The following is a 20,833-nucleotide window of genomic DNA, read 5'->3' as shown; positions in this document are numbered from 1 at the left end:
TTAATGCACAACAAAGGGATTAATCTTTCACCTTGATCGCCATTTGGGATATCATCTTCATTAGGAAAGCTTTATCCAATAGGATAAGGAAAACCATAGTTGTCATAACTAGACATCTATGAGGGAGAAATTCAAGTTTAGTTGATTTAAGTCCTTAATATAACACCCAATATGAAATATTAAGGCTAGGAACTAACAAAATATTTTATAACTTGGAAGAGGGATGTCGTAATCCAAGCTACAAAATATTTGAAGGTAGGTAGATGACGATTTACCAATTTCCACCATGAAAAACGAAATTTAACATTAGGTTTTAAATGAATTGAAACTCCTAGATCTTTTGAGATTCATTGAACTATTCAATGGCATGTTTAAATCTCGATTGTGCCCTTCAAGTTTGTGACTGGGATGCCGAGGATCACAAACAAGGAGTTAATGACCATGCAAATTAACTTGGTACACTTAATGTTACAACCACCTAATCAATGTGTCGGTTAACCACACACGCTCCATTGATCTATGATTAACATCAAGCTAACCTTTGTCACACATTGTCAGTCCCAGATTAGTGTGTCGGTTAACCACAGCCCAGAACATCAGAAAATCGATTTTTTTGCTCCGAAAACCAATAATTACATCAAATATAATAGAAACAACCCATGGCTCTGATACCATGTTGGGTTTTGGTATACTACAACATCCTATGGTGCACATACAACCCTAAATGCCTTGGATCTATGTTTTCTCTAATTATACATGTAATGGTATTTCCAAAGCATTAAGCCTAAAAATAGCATGAAAATGACATAAACAATACGAAATACTAGTTAGGATTACATACCTTTTATGTAGCTTGAAACATTGTTGTATTTTGCCTTAAAAGCTTAGCACCAAAATATGAATGCCTCAAATGGCTCACAAATCACCTCAGACAAAGGTGGCTCTTGAGAGAGAATTCCATGCACCCAAAATCGTCCATATCTCTCTAAGAAAAGATGCACACGTTTTTAGTCATGAAGCAACATATTTATATGGTGGATTCCAAGGGTCATGGGTTTAACCCAAATCCATACCCATGGGTTTTCTGATCCATGGTTCATGTGGCCCAACTCTTTATGTGTCCATACAAAACTTGGTCCAACATGGATCGTAAGCCCAACACATATAAATATAACTAATTACCATACTTAGCCCCCATAGATTTAGTTAGTCTCTTTTGATCACTAAATTAATTCAAAATTAATTCTTGATCAATACTGATTAAAACATATGATTTCATATTAATATATTAGAACTTATAATATCTTAATAAATCATATATAACCTTCTCTCAAGAGTCCATCCTAACAAATTGTCCTGGTGTTATGCAACCCAAATGAACCATGCTACTCTCGGGTCGAGTATATACCAATAATAGTTATGGGCTTAGACATCTAATCCAACACATAAATCTCAACAGATAGTGGCATACCAGACAATTAACATAAAGACAATCATCTCTACTGTAAACAACTACTAGTGGGCCGGCATTGGTGCCTTCGACCCACTTATATCGGGAAGGTAACTCACCTTGAAAACTTGAACTAGCTGAGCAGTCCCCGACTCTGAATATCAACCCAACTCAATCCCGTACACATAAAAGATTTCCTTAATTCCCCTTTCATACTCATAAGCCCAAAAGGTCAACCTTGGTCCAAGTCAAAGTCAAAGTCAACGCTCCTAGTTAACTCAACTCGTCGAGTTTGCCCTTCAACTCGCTGAGTCCCCATGAACTACAGAATCGTGAAAATCTCGACCCAACCCGTCGAGTTTTCCTCCAACTCGCCGAGTTCTTCCTTTTCAATAGAATCGGGACTCCTCAATACAACTCGTCGAGTCCTTCTGTGAACTCGTCGATTCCTTTAGTGTGTTAACCCTTCTTAATGCATTAACCCTTATTCTTCAGATCTACACCCTATACTGCAGATCTAGACTTGAAATGCATCTAGGAGGGTAAAGTTTCCAACTTTACCCATCAATACCCTTCCTAATGATATTAAGCTCAAACCCTAACCCAAAAAGGCCAAAGTCTTCATCTAAATACCACCAAAACTACAAGATATTCCATGAGGTCATAGATCTGAACTCTAGGGACTGAAAGATCACGTAAAGTTCCAGCTTTCTCTACATGCGTGTCCATTCCAAAAGGCCAAAATGATGGTCTAAAGGTTGCATGGGACTTCCATGGCCATAAAGTTGGCACCTTTATCTCATGAAAACCCCTCAAGACCCTAGATCTGAAGTGTTAACTCATTTGGGACGTCCAACTCCCAAGGACCATGATATTTGGTCCAAAACCAAGCAAAATAACCCAAAAAGGACATTTACTCAACTACAAGGCAAGTTTCAAACTTTATACCAGAAAAGTGTCGTGGATGTGGCAAGGATTCTGGATCTATAAGCTCATTCTTGTGTCTTCAAGGTTTTCCTTCTTCCAATGGCTTCAAAACACACCAAAAACACCCACAATGGCTCACAATCACTCAAAGTAGCTTAGGGTTTCAAGATTTAGGGTTAGGACAATGGAGGCTGGAGAATGAGGCCAACATGAAAGGTTTAAGGTGTTTAAATAGGGTGCAAAACCCTGAATTTAGGGTTTCATTTCACCCAACCAACTCGCTGAGTTGATACTTCCCAACTCGTCGAGTTGGTCATCAAAACGCGCGGTCCAAAACATCTCTACTCGACGAGTCTAGGGCTTCCAACTCGTCGAGTTGCTCTATAAAAATTAGTAATTTGTAAGTTAAATGCATATCAGGAACCAGACGTTACACTATTTAATGAAATGGGTTAGATGGGTTGACTAATGCGGAGTGCACAATTAGACCATTTGTTGTGTTTCTGAATTTTAGATAAACTAATGCAGAGTGCACAATTAGATAAACTAATGCGGAGTGCAAAATTAGATAAACTAATGTGATCATGAATATATACAACGAATGGTCTCTTGGTAATTAAAGCAACCCCTGGATCTTTGTATTTCCGAGATCACATTAGTTTATCTAATTGTGCACTCCGCAACTCCAAGTTCATATTAAAACTATGTATTTAATAAAGAATATGATTATAAAAAAAATAATACTTATTTATACATAACATTATGGTTTAAAAGTAAAAAAAAATAATAAAATAAAAAAACCTTGTCTTTTTACAAAATAAAAAAAAAACAGAAGAAGATGAAGAAAAAACATGAGTTTTAAATGTAAAAGGATGTATATAAACGGTTTCAAGTGTAAAAAAAATATTATTTATATGGTTTCAAATGAAAATTGATCAACATTAAACGAAATTGTAGAAAATGATGTTCAAATAAAAACTAAAAAATTGAAGTGTCAAAATTTGAAAAAAAAAATGAAAACTTAGTGTCTGTTATGCCAATTTTTTATTCAATTTTAACACGTCATCATGTCAACTCAACGCCACTTAACCAAATAGTGTTATATGATCATGTCGTGTCATCATAGACCGGCATATCAGCAGGTAACAGGTTAACTGGTGCTCAACATTTCAAAATTTTAGAAAACTTAGCAACTAAATTGAAAAAAATCGCAATGTCAAATCGAATTTTGCTGAAAACATAGTGACTTTTATGCAATTTATCATTTTTTAAAAAAGAAAAATATTTGCATACCTGCTCAGTAAATGAATGAAGCATACATTAAAACTGATGCTCAAATTTGTCTTCTAATTCAACCTTATGTCATTAGAAAACGATACATCTAAAGTCAACAAAAATCTACCAAATTGATTTAGTTTACAAATAACAAGTTCAAAATAATGACCATTTTAATAAAACAATGTCAATCAAATAAATATGTTATTTGTTTACTTGCACTCTCGGCCTTTCCTTATTTCGATTGATGAAATGTTCATTCGAAACTTATCAACTCGTATCGAAATAAACATGTCTTTTAACTCATCCGAAATCTTAAATTCTTCCAAAACCTGCAATAATATTATAATTTAATCTCGTTACATAACTTCATAGATTTTGTTAAAAAAAAGGATTTGATATGTTCCGGAAGTTCCGTGAAATATAATCAAACCTTAAAAACACCATCCATATTTCGACCACCTACGAGGAAAGTGCATCATGTTCTTTTTCATCCAAGGAGTGTCTCTATCATATTTTCATAGTTGTCACCATAGTACTTTGGCTGGGGAGAGAGAGAGAGAGAGAGAGAGAGAGAGAGAGAGAGAGAGAGAAACTATATCGATATAAAAATATGGACTAAATTCAAAAATAAATAAAAATTCATACATTTATAAGTCTTGTTGCAGTATCAGCACCAATTACAAAAGCACTACCAGGAAACAGCTCAGTTTTCTTGTAGAAATATGGCTGATTAGAAATAATCACAATCTTTCTTGCATTTTCAAACACTCATTTATGCCAACTTTTATATCCATTTATTTTAAAATATAAATTCAAAAACAAACTCACCAACTTTTTCAAATTGTTTAACACGTATTAGGAGATCATCATGGAACGAACCATGTCCAACAAGGTTCGATTGCGCCTCTCAGCTACACCATTAAGTTGTGGTGTCCTAGGAGGAGTCAACTGTGAAACTATTCCACGTTCCTTGAGGTGGTCGTGGAATTCAATACTAAGATACTCTCCTCCTCTATCTAATCGGAGCATCTCTATCTTCCTTCCTAATTGATTCTTGACTTCATGTTTAAACTCTTTGAACTTTTCAAAGGTTTCAGATTTATGTTTGATTAAGTAAATATAACCAAATCTACTATAATCATCTATAATCGTTACATAAAATCGATTAGCATGTCTTGTGGTGGATCCGAAGGGCCCACACACATCTATATGTATGAGGTCTAACAAACCTTCACCTATTTCACAAGATCCAGTGAAATGTGATTTTTTTCATCTTGCCCAAAAGACAAGTGTAACGACCCAAAATTATGAGGAAAAATTTTCATTTTTAATTCAACCAAAACATTAATTATCTTTAAGTCAACATTCAATAATTGCTTATCCAAATATTCAGAAGTACTTTTATAAGAAAACAGTTATCAGAGTACAATCCCAAAATCATCATGATGCAGAAACTTAGGTTGATGTGATGCGATCAAGTCGAGCCCTTCCCTTTCGAACCGGAAGTACCTGAAACCATAACCATAAAAACCGTAAGCACAAAGCTTAGTGAGTTTCCCAAAATACCACATACCATACATACCATCGGGCCTAGCCCTCACATTGGGCCCAACTCGCATTTTGGGCCCAGCCCACCATAATGGGCCTAGCCCTAACAATCTAATGGGCCTAGCCCGATCATACAAATGCAAAATTCACAAAGACAGTTAGCACCTACATAACATACAATGGGCCTAGCCCCTTCTGACCCATGAGCCTAACCCAACATACAAATGGGTCTAGCCCGACATATAATGGGCCTAGCCCAACATACAAATGGGCCTAGCCCAACATACCATGCAAGAGTCACAAAGAAAACTAGCATAACAAAACTTAATGGGCCGGAATTGGTGACTTCAACCTATGAGTACAGTGAGGAGACTCACCTCAATCCGCCGATAATCAAATAACTGCTCGGACTGCTGAACCGGATAACCTTGCGCCAACTAACAATAAATATAATCTTAATCTATAATTAAGCAGATAACCCAAAATCTGAGGCCCACTCCATAGACCAACTCCCTAAAGGGTAAAAGACCATTTTACCATTTTCTTACTTTTTCCATAACCAAGGCCCAACCCAAAATGCACAAAAAGCCCAAAACCCAAAATGGCAAGCCAAAGCCCAAAGTCAGAAGACCAATGACCCAACAAGACCCAAACCTCAAAAAGCCCAAAATGACCAGCTGGGGAGTACGCCCCTCATACTCACCCTCTAAGCATAGAGTACAAGTCCCTGATGCACAAAATCAGCATTACGCTGAGCGTACACTTGCGTACGCCCAACGTACTCCACCAGGGTCCAAAAATCCAAAATAAGCTCTTAATGGTTAAGACAATGACTTCCAAACATGGATATGACCCTAATGAGATGTCTTAACACATAAAGTTGGCAACTTTACTCCTTTGCAAGGGTTAATGGGACCAAAACCTAAATAAAATCCATAAATAATCACCCAAACTCATGCATGCACCACAATAACTCATCAAGATGACATTTTTATGAACTAGGGACATCCCAAAGGTGAAGATCTATCATTCTAAGCTCCTAGAGTAGTTCATAATCACAAGGATGACTCTAAGGACCAAAAAGAACCCAAATTACTTCTTAAACTAGATCTAACACCTAGAGTCATCAAGATATAAACTTTATACCTCTTGAAGATAGATCAAGGTACACAAAGGCTGGATCCAAAATCTCCGAGCAATCCCACACTTTTCCAAGAAACTGATTCTTCTTCGAAGATCACCAAAATGCTTGAAATACCTGTTGGGTTTTGATACGATATAAACGTTTATTTTTCATAAAAACGACAACGGAAGACTTTAAAAATAACAAGTTTATTTTTAGTTCATAACAAAACCAAACCATCATGGATCCATTTATAGAGGTTAGAATGAAATAAAACCAACCATAGGATGTTTTAGAGATAACCTTTGAAGCCTTTGAACCCACTTGGTTTTGGGGTGTTGATGAAGATAACAGAAGATCAAAGTGTATGATCTTCTTTACAGGTATCCACCATCAAGAGTAAGGCACTTGGAATGCTAGTTCCTTCTTGTATTCTTGAGTGTCTAAAGCCTTTAAGTGCTTAACTGAATTAAGCACTAAAGGGAACAACTCAAGAGGTCTTCTAAACCACCAAACTAACTTCAAAAGAGAGAGAGGAAGAAAAGAAGAGAGAGTTCCAGCCATGAGCTTCAAGAGAAGAAAGAAGACCAAAAAATTACACATTTCTCATTCATAAGACGCTCTTATATAGTCCATGAGAGGTAAGGCCTAACTATTAAAATAATCTAAAGTAAGGGTAGCATTTAGAAGAATGGGAGACAAAATGTGGAAAGTTGACAAGCAACCTCCCATACCTTTCCAACTTCCGGCCATGCTTATTTTATAAGAAAGATTCTTTGATTCTTATAAATTCTAAGTTTATAAAATATAAACTTTGTTTCTAGGTAAAAGAAAAAAGAATCCAACTAGTCAAAATGTTGTGCATGAAATAATAACTAGTAATACTCTCTTATAATTATTATTCTCATAAAACAATAAATATTCCCTAATTAAAATACAAGAATTGATATTATTTATTAATAATCATATTAATAATAAATATAAAAAATGCACCAACTTGATAAAGGTGTGACCCTATAGGATCATATATTATTCGCAATATCACTCCATAATGATTCTTGGGCATATAGATCCAACAATCTCCCACTTGCACAAGATTCATTATAGACTGACATAGACAGTAGCTGACGTCTAGAAATGGGCTACTGCCCCTAACAACATATGAAGGGTGCCATTTCATCAACAACCAATTCCAGGAGCTCTAAGCTACAGTTGTTACTAAAGGTGTGGTATCTATTATTCCTTTGTCTCAGACATCATGTCGAACATGAGATATGGATCACGATCAATCTCATTTAGTGTTCAACTTTAACTAAGGCCTTAGATGTCATGCTTTCAACGAATAAGAGGGACAAATCCCATCTTGACTACATACGCCTATCAATGTAGTTCATGTCATACCCAATGATGGCCTTTATGACTGCCTTTTACGAAACAGCGTTGAACCATGTCTAAGCACAACAATCCCTACACTTCAAGTCCCAAATATTCATCTCAAGTCTAAGAATACAAATATCATCTTGACTACATACGCCTATCAATGCATTTCATGTCATACCCAATGATGGCCTTTATGACTGTCGTTTACAAAACAACGTTGAACCATGTCTAAGCACAACAATCCCTACACCTCAAGTCCCAAATATGTATATCAGATCTAAGATTAAAAAGATACAACCTTGATCAAAACATCACTCTTGACTACGATCCATAAAGTGGTTTTGATGCGGGTCAAGTCCAATACTTATTCTCCCAATCAAGTACCTATGAAGTTCGTAGCGGCTCTTTGCCATTCTCATCTTTATGAGAATCCACCAATCCATTCATATTAGTCTTACCTCATAAATGCTCCCACAACTATGAATGACTATGGGCATTTAGAATAACCTAGTTATTCAAGGATTTAAACATGCTAATATAGAACACATCAATTATTTAATGAAAGACTCATATCCAATATATCATTCATTACAATATATGTTGCTTTATTGTTCCAATATCCAAATACCAAATTTTAATCAAATACATCTACTTGTATCAACAATGCTCTATAGCACCAGCTTGACTTTCATGCTTTAGCTAATGAAGCAGCTTTGTTAAGTAGATTTAACAAGCTTGATTTGTATAAACTTTGTGAACACAATCATTTTCAATTTTATATATAATTCATATATAAATAAAAACTAATGAGAATGAATTATATGCTTGAATATGACTTAGATACCAATACTTGTGTAATGGGATTACTCATAGTCATAATGAACTATACATTAAGCATCTTCGTACGTGGTTCTCCAAACAACGAGGTACTCTAACTCTGATGTGTAACTATAATTAAAATTTACATGGAACCACTATCCATGTAACTATCTCTTCATTGATAATGAGGACATGCCCGATTGTGACTGAGAGTCATCTCAATTTATTTGAAAATTTAGCACATGTGTAACATTTTTAAACATAGCCTTCTTTCAAATACTCCATAGACTAGGAATATTTCTATAGTTCTCACAAGTACTTTAGAATGTTCCTATAAGTCACACAATGACTTGTTCTCGTATTATACTAGTATCATTCGTCATGCTCTAAGCATACGACTTTTTTGGCGTTTATGCTTAAGCATGACATATATGATTAATCCAATTACATCAGCATACGGAATACAATCATATTATCTAGTTCAAAAACATTTGCACTAGGATTTTTCTTAAAATCATGTCATATGGTATTTGACAAGATGACTCTCTCAGAGTCCTTTATCTTAAGCTCCTTTAAGATCCTTGACAATTAATGCAATTTTACTTAATCCTTTAAGTTGCCATGATCTATCTATATAGATCCTTATTCCATGAATTAATATGTCGACTACATATAACATTAGGAATGTTACTGCAGACCCACTAGCTTTGTGGAAAAACACAAGAATAATTTAGATTCATAATTAAATCACACTATGTAATTATCTTATAAGAAAAAAGATTCTTACTTTGAGATGTTAGCTTAAATCTTGGAAAGATTTTTATTCATGTATGTTTTCTCCTTTGAAAACTCCCTTACTCTTTATTGTCAAACTATATCGAGGAAGATTAATCAAGCCCATACTTGATAATCATACATGAATGCATCTTTATGTGTTTTATTAGTTTATGGTCAACCATTGAGCAGATTCAACAACAATTGAAATTTGCTAGTTCCAAACTATGATGCATTTAGTTTATGGTTCTTAAGCTCTCAAAGTTCCATATAGCTCCTACTTAGAAAAAGAACTTTCTAATCACTTGCCTTATGGAATGGAAATTAGTGGGATTAGTAGAAACTTCATCCTAAACAATCATTTAGGATATTCTACATAAATGCAATTAGTAGATACTAGAGTGGTTGAGCTTATTGTTTAACATAAGCTCTATAACTCTATTCATTTTAGATAAGGATAAACCATTTCATCCTTAGCCTAATATAAGCATCTAATCCACTTGTTTGGTTGGAAAATATATATGTTCAATATATATTCGTTGCAGTGAGCATAATTCCAAAATTTTATAAAGTAAATAGTTCTTTTAAATCATCATACAATAGATTGCAAGGTCTATTTATATGTTCTTCAAAAACTTGTACTATCGACATTCAGCTAGTGGCTAGGTGACCCTATCCCACTAGAGAATACAAAGGTTACTTCGAATATCAAAAGATAGATTCAAGCGACCACATGATCCTGTGCCATAAGCAACATACTAATGACAAGTGAGTGTCTTTGTCGGAATGAGTTGTGAATCAATTCCACAACTCCTAAGATGTTCCAAGAAGACTTGGTTTACAAAACTCATTTTCTTTATCACAACGAAAGGTTAATGATGATCTCATTAAGTCGTATTTCAAACTTCACTATGAAAAATTTGATCAAATCAAAAGGTTTCATCAACGACGAATAAAAGTCGTCAGTGAACTTGATTAAGTATCTATCACCAAATCTATTCGTGGATTGAAAAAGATTACATACATCACTTATGTATAACTCTTTCTCAAGCCTTTTGTTCTTTAACTACTAGTAGACAAAGACACTTGTGAATCATCTTCCCATATAAATAGGATTCACATATATCAAATGAATTAAGCTCATTTGTCTTCATACTTTTGAAATTGGTTGTAACATCCGGATTTTCAGGTACATTATAGTGTATTTTAATCTTGAGATTTATGGAGAGACTCGGCGAGTTGAGGGTCCAACTCACCGAGTCGAGTCGAGTTGCTCGCGTGGAATTAATGAGTGGACTCGACGAGTCAGAGAACCGACTCGACGAGTAGGTTCTGGGCAAAGAAAACCTAATTTCCCGGGGTCGGGGCCTATATAAGGGAACTTATGCCCCATTTACGCCTCACCAGTTACCCTACACCCCTGAGAGCAAACCCTAATCGCCATTATAGCTAGAGAGTGAGTGAGGAGCTAATTTGAGTGGTTTCGTGCATCCTTTGAAGGAGATTTGGAGAGCTTGGTGTGTTTAATCAAGGAGGGGCTGTAGATCCAAAGTTCTTCAGTGGTGAGCTTCAATGCAAAGGTAAAGAGATTCTATCTTGACCTTTCCTTTGTGAGATCTTAGTTTAGGGAGATTTTGAGGGTTTTCTCTCATCCATTCTTGGCAATGAGTTATTTGAGCATATCATGAGGTTGAAACCTCAGATCTGGACTGTAAAAGGACTTGAGAGACCAAAGATCCAAGCTTTATTGAGCTGGAGTCTAGCTTTTGTGCATCTAGCCCTTGTGGGAGCATGTATTGGCATTATGAGTCTTATATGCCATGTTTAAACATAAAGCTTGCAACTTTACGTGACAATCGACCCTTAGGATGGTAGATCTAGTGTTTGGAGTGATGGATCTTCCTTAAATCGTCTGAATGAGGAATCTGATCGAAGGGACTCGCCGAGTCCATGGCCTGACTCGACGAGTCGGTGAGGGTTTGTCCCGATGGGTTGATTGTGTGATAACTCGGCGAGTTGGGGGTCAACTCAATGAGTTGAGCTGGACTTTCTTGAGACTTCTGAGGAAACGAGGGGACTCGATGAGTCGCAAGAGTGCACTCGACGAGTCAGGTCAAACATGTACTGTTGACTTGAGTTTGACTTCTGTTGACTTTGGGGTTTTGGTCAACATGAGTAATAGAGGCCATGGAGGGGTAAAATGGTCTTTTATCCACTTCAAAGAGTTAGAGAGAGAAAGAATAGCCTTCGGTTATTTGAGTCGTGAAAAGAGTATTAATTAGAGATATTCATCCTTTGTGTTAGGCGGAGGCTAGTTCGAGATTCGAGCGTGAGGTTATTTGCTCACCTGCTTGCGAGGTGAGTCTTCTCACTATACTTATCAGCCACACAAAGATACCAGCACGAGGTTATTTGCTCACCTGCTTGCGAGGTGAGTCTTCTCACTATACTTTGTGATTTATGTTGAGTATTGTTATTATGAGCTTCCTGAGTTAGGACCGAAGGGTCCACCTGAGTTACGGGATCGGAGGGTCCCACTGTGACACATTGACCGGAGGGTCTTATCTGAGTATAGCAATGAGAGGCTACTGATATGTGTGTGGTATTTTGGGGAACTCACTAAGCTTTGTGCTTACCGTGTTATGTGATATGTGTTTCAGGTACTTTTCATGATATCGGGAAGGCGCCGGCTCGATTGTACACACGAGAGAAAGAGTTACGTTTGGAGGATCCTGGATTTATGATAAACAATCATAAAAATAAAAATGTATTAATAAATTGTTACTTGTGGTTTTGAGGAAAAACGAAATGTGTTTTATTGTGTTTGAAATGAAAATTTTGTTTGAAAATTTACGGTGTTACAAGTTGGTATCAGAGCCTTGGTTTGAGGGATTCGGGTGCACCTTCGGGTACGTCTGGACTCAAACTGAGGATTTGAGAAAAGTTTTTTCTAAAAAGAGTAAGAGTTTCTAAGAGAAAAACGAGAAGGACCAGTGTGTACAATCAGCCAGAGCCCGAACGGTGATTTCCTAAAATACCTAAATTGTTTATTTTATAAGATATTATTTATGCATGCTGGAGGGTAGGCTAGGTATTTCATAATTTAGGGCTAGAGTTGCCTGATTTGTGATGCTTTAGCCTAGGGGTTGTTGCTATCTGTTATGTGCCTTGAGAATGTGTTGAGTAAGAGTATCTAGCAGGAATCACTTAGAGAGGGAGTTCCGAGTCGAGAGATAATCTAGGAGAGATACCTAGATGAGCATTTGAGGAGTCTGCTGAGAAGAGTAATTAGATACCATGGGAGGTGAGATAGCCTGAGTTCAGTGATGCCTTTTGAGTTGTGAATAGAGCAAGTGGGTTGTGTTCTCGAGTGGTGTGTTAGTGCCGGTGGAGGTTATTCGATGCTCGAATGCTACCTTCTTTGTGCTTTGTGGAACTCTTGATGATGGGAGTCATCTACCAAGTGAATATGACAATATTCAGGAGGTAGATGGTTGGCATCATAAGGAGTTCTTCAGCAGCTGATGGCAGAGAAGTGTGAGAACCTAGGGAGCCTAGTGAGTAATTTGAGTCCTATGACGACGCTGTTTGGGGAAGAGTATGTGCTTGAGGGCAAGTGTGTGTAATGAGATTGGTGATCGAGAGTGGTTGAGCAGCTACTTAGGAAATCTGGGGTGATCTGTGTGGAAAGTATGGGTAGATGTGGCAGGTAGTATTGGCCCGTACTACTGAAAGCAGAGGACCCATACTGGAAACAGGGAGAATTCTAGAGGTTCTAAGTAGCAGATTGAGAGGAGATAACATGGTTCAGGTACCATGATTCATATCAGATCGAGAGGTGGTCACATGGTTCGAGTACCATGACTCGTGGCGGTTAAGTGCTTCTGTTTTTACCAGTTCTCCCGTTGTGATTGATTAGACTGAGATCAGATGTGATAGAGTGTGGGGCCAGAGGGCCATGTTGAACGAGTTTCAATGGAGCATACCTTGAGAGGGAAATCGAGTTAGTTTCCGAGAGATTTTTTGGGTAAGATGTCAATTGGAGTCGCAAGACTCAGGGATGAGTAGAGATGGTGCTTTATGGAGGATTCCGGTCTGAGTTGAGCAATCGGCCGATAGCGGAGACGTCACTTTCTATGACCAGAGATGTGCTATTTCCGTTTCCTGTGAGAAGAAGGAGAGCCATTGAGTTTCCAGTTTCTGAGTTTAAAGGTAAATCATGTGGGGTAGCAATTGTCACGATCTTTCACTAGAGTATTTGGGTAGTATGTATGCTGCAGGGTAATGTTATAGCATGAGAGAGGCATCAGTGGGGGCTGAGAGGGTCACAGATATACCCAATTTAAGTATAGTAGGGCATATGATAGCATCAGTGTTGGGCGATCAAGAGAAGCATATCGAGGCGGTGGCCCTCATCGTCTATGATGGATATCGAGTGTGGGAGTAAGGTTTCTACAATCATTGTCACACCCTAAAACCGGAACGGCGGAATCGTTCAGGGGTGGAGGACGTCATGTTTAGTATCACGGGATATGTATATGGTAAGCAAGTAATGAACATCCATTTCATTTAGAAAGAAAGTGTTTACAATGTGTATGTTCACAAAACATAGAATTCATACACAAATAACAAAACAAGACTTGAAGCTATAATGCTCCATCTTCTGAATTCCCAGCACGATCACCTGTCTAATAGTCTCCTGAGAATACAAGTTATTTGAAAGAGTTGATCAGCAATTAAGCTGGTGAGTTCATAAGATTTTACTGATGTGAGTAAGTTGTAAAGTGTTGTTGAAAATGTAGATGTAAAATGGTGTAAGTTGCAAGTTCTGTTTTGAAAAGATCGCCTGTTCCTCTAGAAAATCCTATATTTCCTACTTTGATGGAAGTTTAAGTAAAATGACACTACAACCCTTTCTATGGGTACTAAGCGGATACGAGTTATGTAAGACTCAGACTAAACAAACAATCGATTGTGCGCATCTGCCCTAAGCTCACAACCAAACAAGGAACAGAAATTAAGGCGGATAGCACACATCCCATTGGTTGTTAGATCATCGTCGTATATAACCCTAGTGTAAACACTTGTTACTCATGGAGTTAATTGTAATGGTTCCTTTATATCTAATGAAAAGTTCTTTAAGAAAACCCATATTTCTTATAATAAAATGGTGACCACAGTGACTACTTTTATAATAGCTTAGTTTATACTGATATATATAATCTAATATCGGATAGAAAGTTAATTGAGTGAATCTGCCCTAAGCGCACAACCAAACAAGGAACAGGAAGTAAGGCGGAAAGCACACATCCAACTACCTATTGGGAATTAGTTTTATATATAAACATGATGTATAAACTAAGGTATTATAGAGTTACTCACCTAAGGTCCTTTAAATTGTACTGGTTTAATAAAATGGATTAAACCCTTTACTGGGAAGTTTCTAGTTTTGTATACAAAAAGTACTGATTTTGGAAAGTATGTTTTGTACTAGAAAAACTGTGCTTTGACTCTGTGTCCTGTAACCTGACCCATACCTGGTACCCTTATGATGACTTAATGTATACTGAGCATACATATATATAGAATCGGATAAAAAATAGATTTGGTGAATTCGTTCAAAGCCCACAACCAAACAAGGAACAGGAAATGAAGCGGAGAGCACACATCCTATTACCTGTCGGACCCTATTGGTATATATATATCATGTGATGTATACATTAAGGAATCATAAGACTAGCATTATGGTCCTTTCTTTTAAACGTACCCTTCTACCAAGGCATCTTCTGTTAAACGTAGCCTTCTACCAAGGCATCTATCGTTATGTGCTAGACTCGACTGTTTCGTTTTTCGTTTGTAAAAATGTATGTTTTCCCTAGTTTATAACTATCTTAACTCGAAAATAGTTTGAGTTTGTCTTTCAAGTGGTACTGTCACTTTATGAAAGTAATGGGAAATGTAAGTACACAGTTGTCGTTTATAATGACATGCGGATGTACTAATGACCTAAAACATGTTTGTTTTATTATGGTCATAATGTGAAGGCTAGAACCCCTACTAAACGTTCTCCGTGTCTAGAGATTAAGGGAACCAAACACGACCTCTTCAAATTCTTGCAAGGCGTGTAATTCACCTGACGTGGGTGATTCAAACGGGTATGCGTGTAAGGATGAGAAGTTCCACGAATGAAATCCCGAGACACAATAAGTCCTAAATGACATATAAGGACACATATTGACATGAATATAGTGTTTATAAACAACTATATTAAATGAAACACCTTCCGGGACTAGGAAACACCTTGACCAAGTGTTGGAACCACATGTGATTCAACAAAGGAAGGTAGACTGACACTCAAAGGAGTTTTCGGTCCAAGTAGGTTTTCGGTCCAAAGAGGTTTTCGGTCCATATGGTTTTCGGTCCATATCGTTTTCTGTCAAAATGGTTTTGACCTAAAACCCGTGGTCTTTGATGCATAAGGTGATTTCCAAGGGCTTTCAACAATCAATGAAGTGTTCTAGACTCAATACTAAGTATTAGGAAAGGCTTAAAGTCATTTTGCACCCTTCTTAAGGGTTTTCGGTCTAAGGAGATGCACTAGACCGAAAACACCTTTTGTTCTTGGATAATGACGATTTCAAGGCCCTAAATCAAGTTTCCTTACTAGATAACAAGTATAGGAGATAGATACTTACAATATGGAAGCAAAGAAGGGTGTTTTCGGCCCAAAACACCAGTGTGTGTTCTTGGTGTTCTTGGTGAAATGAAGAACACTTGAAGATCTAAGAAAATGGAATGCTTTCATGGATGAAATCATGTAAGATCACTAGATAATGGAAGAGATCAACTAAACAAGGAAGGAAACACTTACAATTTTGAAGATCTTGAAAAAAATTCAGATGATACTTGAGAGAGAATTGTCCTTGACTTGGAAATGGGAAAAATGACTAAAAATGACTAAGTGTCATTTATATACCCTTTAGGGTTTTCGGCCCTAACACTATTTTGGGCCGAAAACTCCAAACTCTTGGAGTTTTGTGACTTAAATGTTGCACAATTAATCCTAAAGTAAACTTCCTCTAATTATCTCTTGAAGTACTAGGCTTTAGAACACTCAAACTGACTCCAAAAAGCTTAAAAATTAGGAGATAAGGCGGTCGTACTTGGTCCATCTATCATTACCTCGTGTATACAAGTCGTATATAATCAGGGTTAGTAAGACGGTCGGATGTGCAACTCTGCCCCAGGTCCATAACCAAACAAGGAACAGGAGATAAGGCGGAAACACACATACTAAATCTGCGTAATTATAATCATATACCACCCTCGCGTATACACTGAATAGTGATAGGTGGGCTGTATTCGTCCATAGCCTATGTGCTCGAACTTGGTCTGCTGGACGAGTGGTATTTCGTGACGGTCTGCGGACATCTGACGATAAGGCTTCGGAGGACAAAGTACTCTTCGCATGAGTACTTCGGGGGTTTAGAATACGAAAGATAAAACTGAGGTTTAGGTCGGACTTTCGATACGAATGAAGAAAGTTTCGAGAACTTGCCGATCGAGGCGATAGAAACACATGAACTCAGTATGGTGAGGACCATGCCAACTCATGACGAAAGATAGTAACGGACTCTTTGCTGAACAAAGTTTTGGTCAAATAAAAGAAACGTCTGATATACGATGATGTATCCCTTGTATGATCGATACTGTACTCCTAGTATGTTCGACAATGTACTCTTTGTAAATGTTCCCGTGTTTCCTGTTTTCTCTTGAAGTTAACACTCCTACGTATCGTATCGCTATGTGCGCATACATACAAACGGAAGTGCTCTAATAACTGGTGGGGATACTTTATATCATGATCCTCCTTGGTACCACTACAATCGCCTGCCATATACAAGTTATGAATATTTAAGATGAACCAGGCAGTCGACTGAGTAACTCTGCCTCAAATTCTCAACCAATAACGGAATGGGGACCTAAGCGGAGTCACTCACTCTAAGTCTGCAACGTCTTAGTTGTGCACAACCCTGATGTATATGGTAAGCCATAATAGCTTCTCTAAACGGATCTTTTAGTTCTCTTAAATAGTGTGACCTATTTCAACATGTGAGTTATTATAATTACTTTTAGGTGTTATCCCCAAATTTTAATCTTATATGAATATAAATTAATTTTAAAAGTAATTACTATTTCGAAAACGTACCGCTACTCGTCGACGACTTCGGGGTAGATTCTCCTACGGTGATCATCAGAATGCGTCCATCCGCGCCTGAGTTCCTTATTATCGGGCAGTCCCTCTGATAGTTTCCAGTCTCACCACAGCCATAGCAGGCTTGGTTTTCTTCAGCTCCGGGAACTTGGGAGATCGGTTGAGCCGGTGCCCTGCAGAATCGGACTGTGTGTCCCTTTCTGTGGCAGTTCAGACACTGCATTTCTCGGCATACTCCGGTGTGGTGAAAGTTACACTTTCCACACTTCGGGAAGGTTCCAACATAGTGACTGGCAGGTGCTGAAGCAGTAGACGTTGTAGCGGCGTACATAGTACTCGCTCGTTGTTCTTTCGGGGTGTCCTGTGTTGTTCGCTTCTTCTTCCTCTTGTTCCCCGACTTCTGATTATAGTCCTCTTCCCTCGGTGGCTCAGGAATAGGGGCTTTTACACCATGGCGGACTCCGTGGTCGATGAGTCGCTGAGCCAGGCGTTTAGCACTATCGAACGTGGCTGGGTTAGAAGATAACACATTTCCTTGGGTCGGAGCAATCAGACCCCAAATGTATCTTTCTATCTTCTTGCTCTCCGGGGTAACCATCCCGGGGCATAGAGCTGCTAGCTCGCTGAACCGGTCCGTGTAGGTCACTATGTCTGTGCCGACCATAGTGAGATCCCACAGCTCTTGTTCTAGTTTTTGAATTTCGCCTAACGGGCAGTATTCCTCCCGCATTAACTCTTTTAGGTTTTCCCAACCTATTGAGTTAGCCACTGATAGAGTCAGTGACTTAACATGGCTGTTCCACCATGTTAGGGCCTTGCCAGAGAAGGTGCAGGCAGCAAACTTTACTTTGCTCTCTTCTGGGCACAAACAGATTTCGAAGACCGACTCTGTTTTCTCGAACCATTGCAAGAGGGCAATGATTCCTTCAGTCCCATTAAAGGACAATGGTTGGCATTTGGTGAAGTCCTTGTAGGAGAACTCTCTCGGGCGCACGAGGACCTCACCTCGAGTAGAATCAGTAGGCGTTTCACCTCCACTGGTACTGATCGAGTGATATTGAGCCATGGTTGTTGCCACAGCCGCTGCCACTGCAGCGTTTATCGCTGCCACATCGATTTGCGAAGGAGGCGGCGTTGGAGTTATTGGAGTAGTGCGTCTGTTTGATCTGCGAGGAGGCATCTTTGCTAAGAGAATACAAAGATGAGACGGAATAAGTCTAAAGCGATGGACACAAGCCGAAAGCGGGAAAAGACAAGGTTATCCTAGTTCTGGATGTATCGGGTCCTGACTTCCACAGGGTTCTAGAAACAATTCATAAAAGAGTTTATACCTAATAAACTCTATGAATTTGAAATAACTATCCTCGAATAATATTTGTTTCCTGAATAACTGTTACCAGGTGCATGTAAGAAAATAATCTTAACATATAATGTGAGCAGTGTTTCCACTCGCTCATTTAACAAGATTATTATTTAATAGTGTGACGTGTAAGACGTTTTGGTTACTTCGGCTGATCCCTCTTTGAAAACTTCTCATGAACTTGTTCTTGTTCCTCCTGGACTCTTCTGTTGTCTACTATGAGGGAGTGGTTACATTTATCTGGGCTTGTCGTGCGAGAATGGAAGTGACTAAAGAATCTATGAGCTTTACGGTAACTTTATGGGGTGATCCTTACAGAGTCCTCCTATAATTGTACAATGTATACATGTTTGTATACAGTTGAAGATTAAATAGACCTTCGAATAAGTGGTCCTACTCCAAAACTACACCCTTAAGAGGAATGAATAGCGAAGCGTAGACCACAGATTCTAAGTCTATAAGATCTTAATTATACATAAAACTTTAGGAATATACATTGCAAGGCTATAGACCTATCCATAAGGGTCTTTTAAGTTATCACATAAGTTATTTATATGGACTAAAATACTCCTATTGTATTTCAACGTAATGTACTTGGTATGTTCTAAACTCGTTATCGTGCTATCGTATCATAGAATACTCCTATAGTATTCTAACTGTAAATGTACTTGTTCTGGCATTCTCTTGACTGGTGTTTAGGTAAGTTTTAACACTGTTGCAACACCACATCCTTCCCAAACACATGTCGGTCAAATCTCGAATGAATATAGTTGATCAGGCTATATTGATCCTAGCTATGATTACATAACTGTTCGGGTTGACGACAGTGCCCAACCTTTAAATACTTTAGTTCTGTTCTCCTCGTGACACTAGTTCTATTATGTACATGTATAAGAAACTAGGTATATCTTATACCTTGTAGTTATACTCTAAAAATATATCATTATCCAGAGCACTTAAGCCCCATTTTATTTATAGTTGTATATCTTTTATCGGTTGATATACTTAGTTTACTATAAACAATGCTCTGATACCAATCTGTCACACCCCAAAACCGGAACGGCGGAATCGTTCAGGGGTGGAGGACGTCATGTTTAGTATCATGAGATATGTATATTGTGACAATCCGAAATTTTTATCTTGTAAACTTTTTTTCAAATCAATCAAGGTCAGACTCGTTTTTGTTATTTTCTAGCATTGTTTGGAGTCAATTAGAGTGTTTAAAACCTAGTATAATCAGGGTATGAGTCGTGGGATGAGTATTGTGGGTGTAACACCTTGCAAATGAGCCAAACACACCAACACAAGGTGTGTGCGGCCGCACACCCGAGTGTGCGACCACACACCCATCCCAGCCGCACACTCCCACCTATATATTCAACACTTAGTCATTTTGAACACTTTTTCCACTTCTTCAAAGCTAGAACTCGTTTTCTCTCAAGTATCATCCAACTTTTCACATCAATCTTCAATCGGGTGAGTGATTCATCCTTTGATTAGCTAATACATGACCTTAACTAGCCTTTCCCTTTGATTTGATCCATGAAAACACCTATTTGGTGTTAGATCTTCAAGAACACCAAGAACACCTAGAACACATACTACTTTTGGGGCTTTTAACTACACTTTTAAGCCTCTAGCTCGAGTATACACTTGCAATAGCTTGTTATAGGCTAAGGACCCTTGAATTTATGCATGAAAAACGCCATTTCATATGATCTTCATGTGTGTACGGCCGCACACACCATGTGTACGACCGCACACACCATGTGTACGAACGCACACACCAAGTGTGGCCGCACACACCCTTTTAAGGGTCCAATATGGCAATAAACTCCCATTCCAACTACCCAATGGTCAAAACACCTTCCCTAGAACATCCTTATGGCTTGGAAACACGTTTTAACACACTTCATAGTGAGTGTGCGGCCGCACACACTCTTGGCCGTACACTCTGGC

This window comes from Lactuca virosa, chromosome 3, assembly GCF_052849685.1.
Source record: "Lactuca virosa cultivar CGN04683 chromosome 3, Lactuca_virosa_CGN04683_v6, whole genome shotgun sequence".
Taxonomy (NCBI): domain Eukaryota; kingdom Viridiplantae; phylum Streptophyta; class Magnoliopsida; order Asterales; family Asteraceae; genus Lactuca; species Lactuca virosa.
This window is presented reverse-complemented; position numbering follows the sequence as displayed.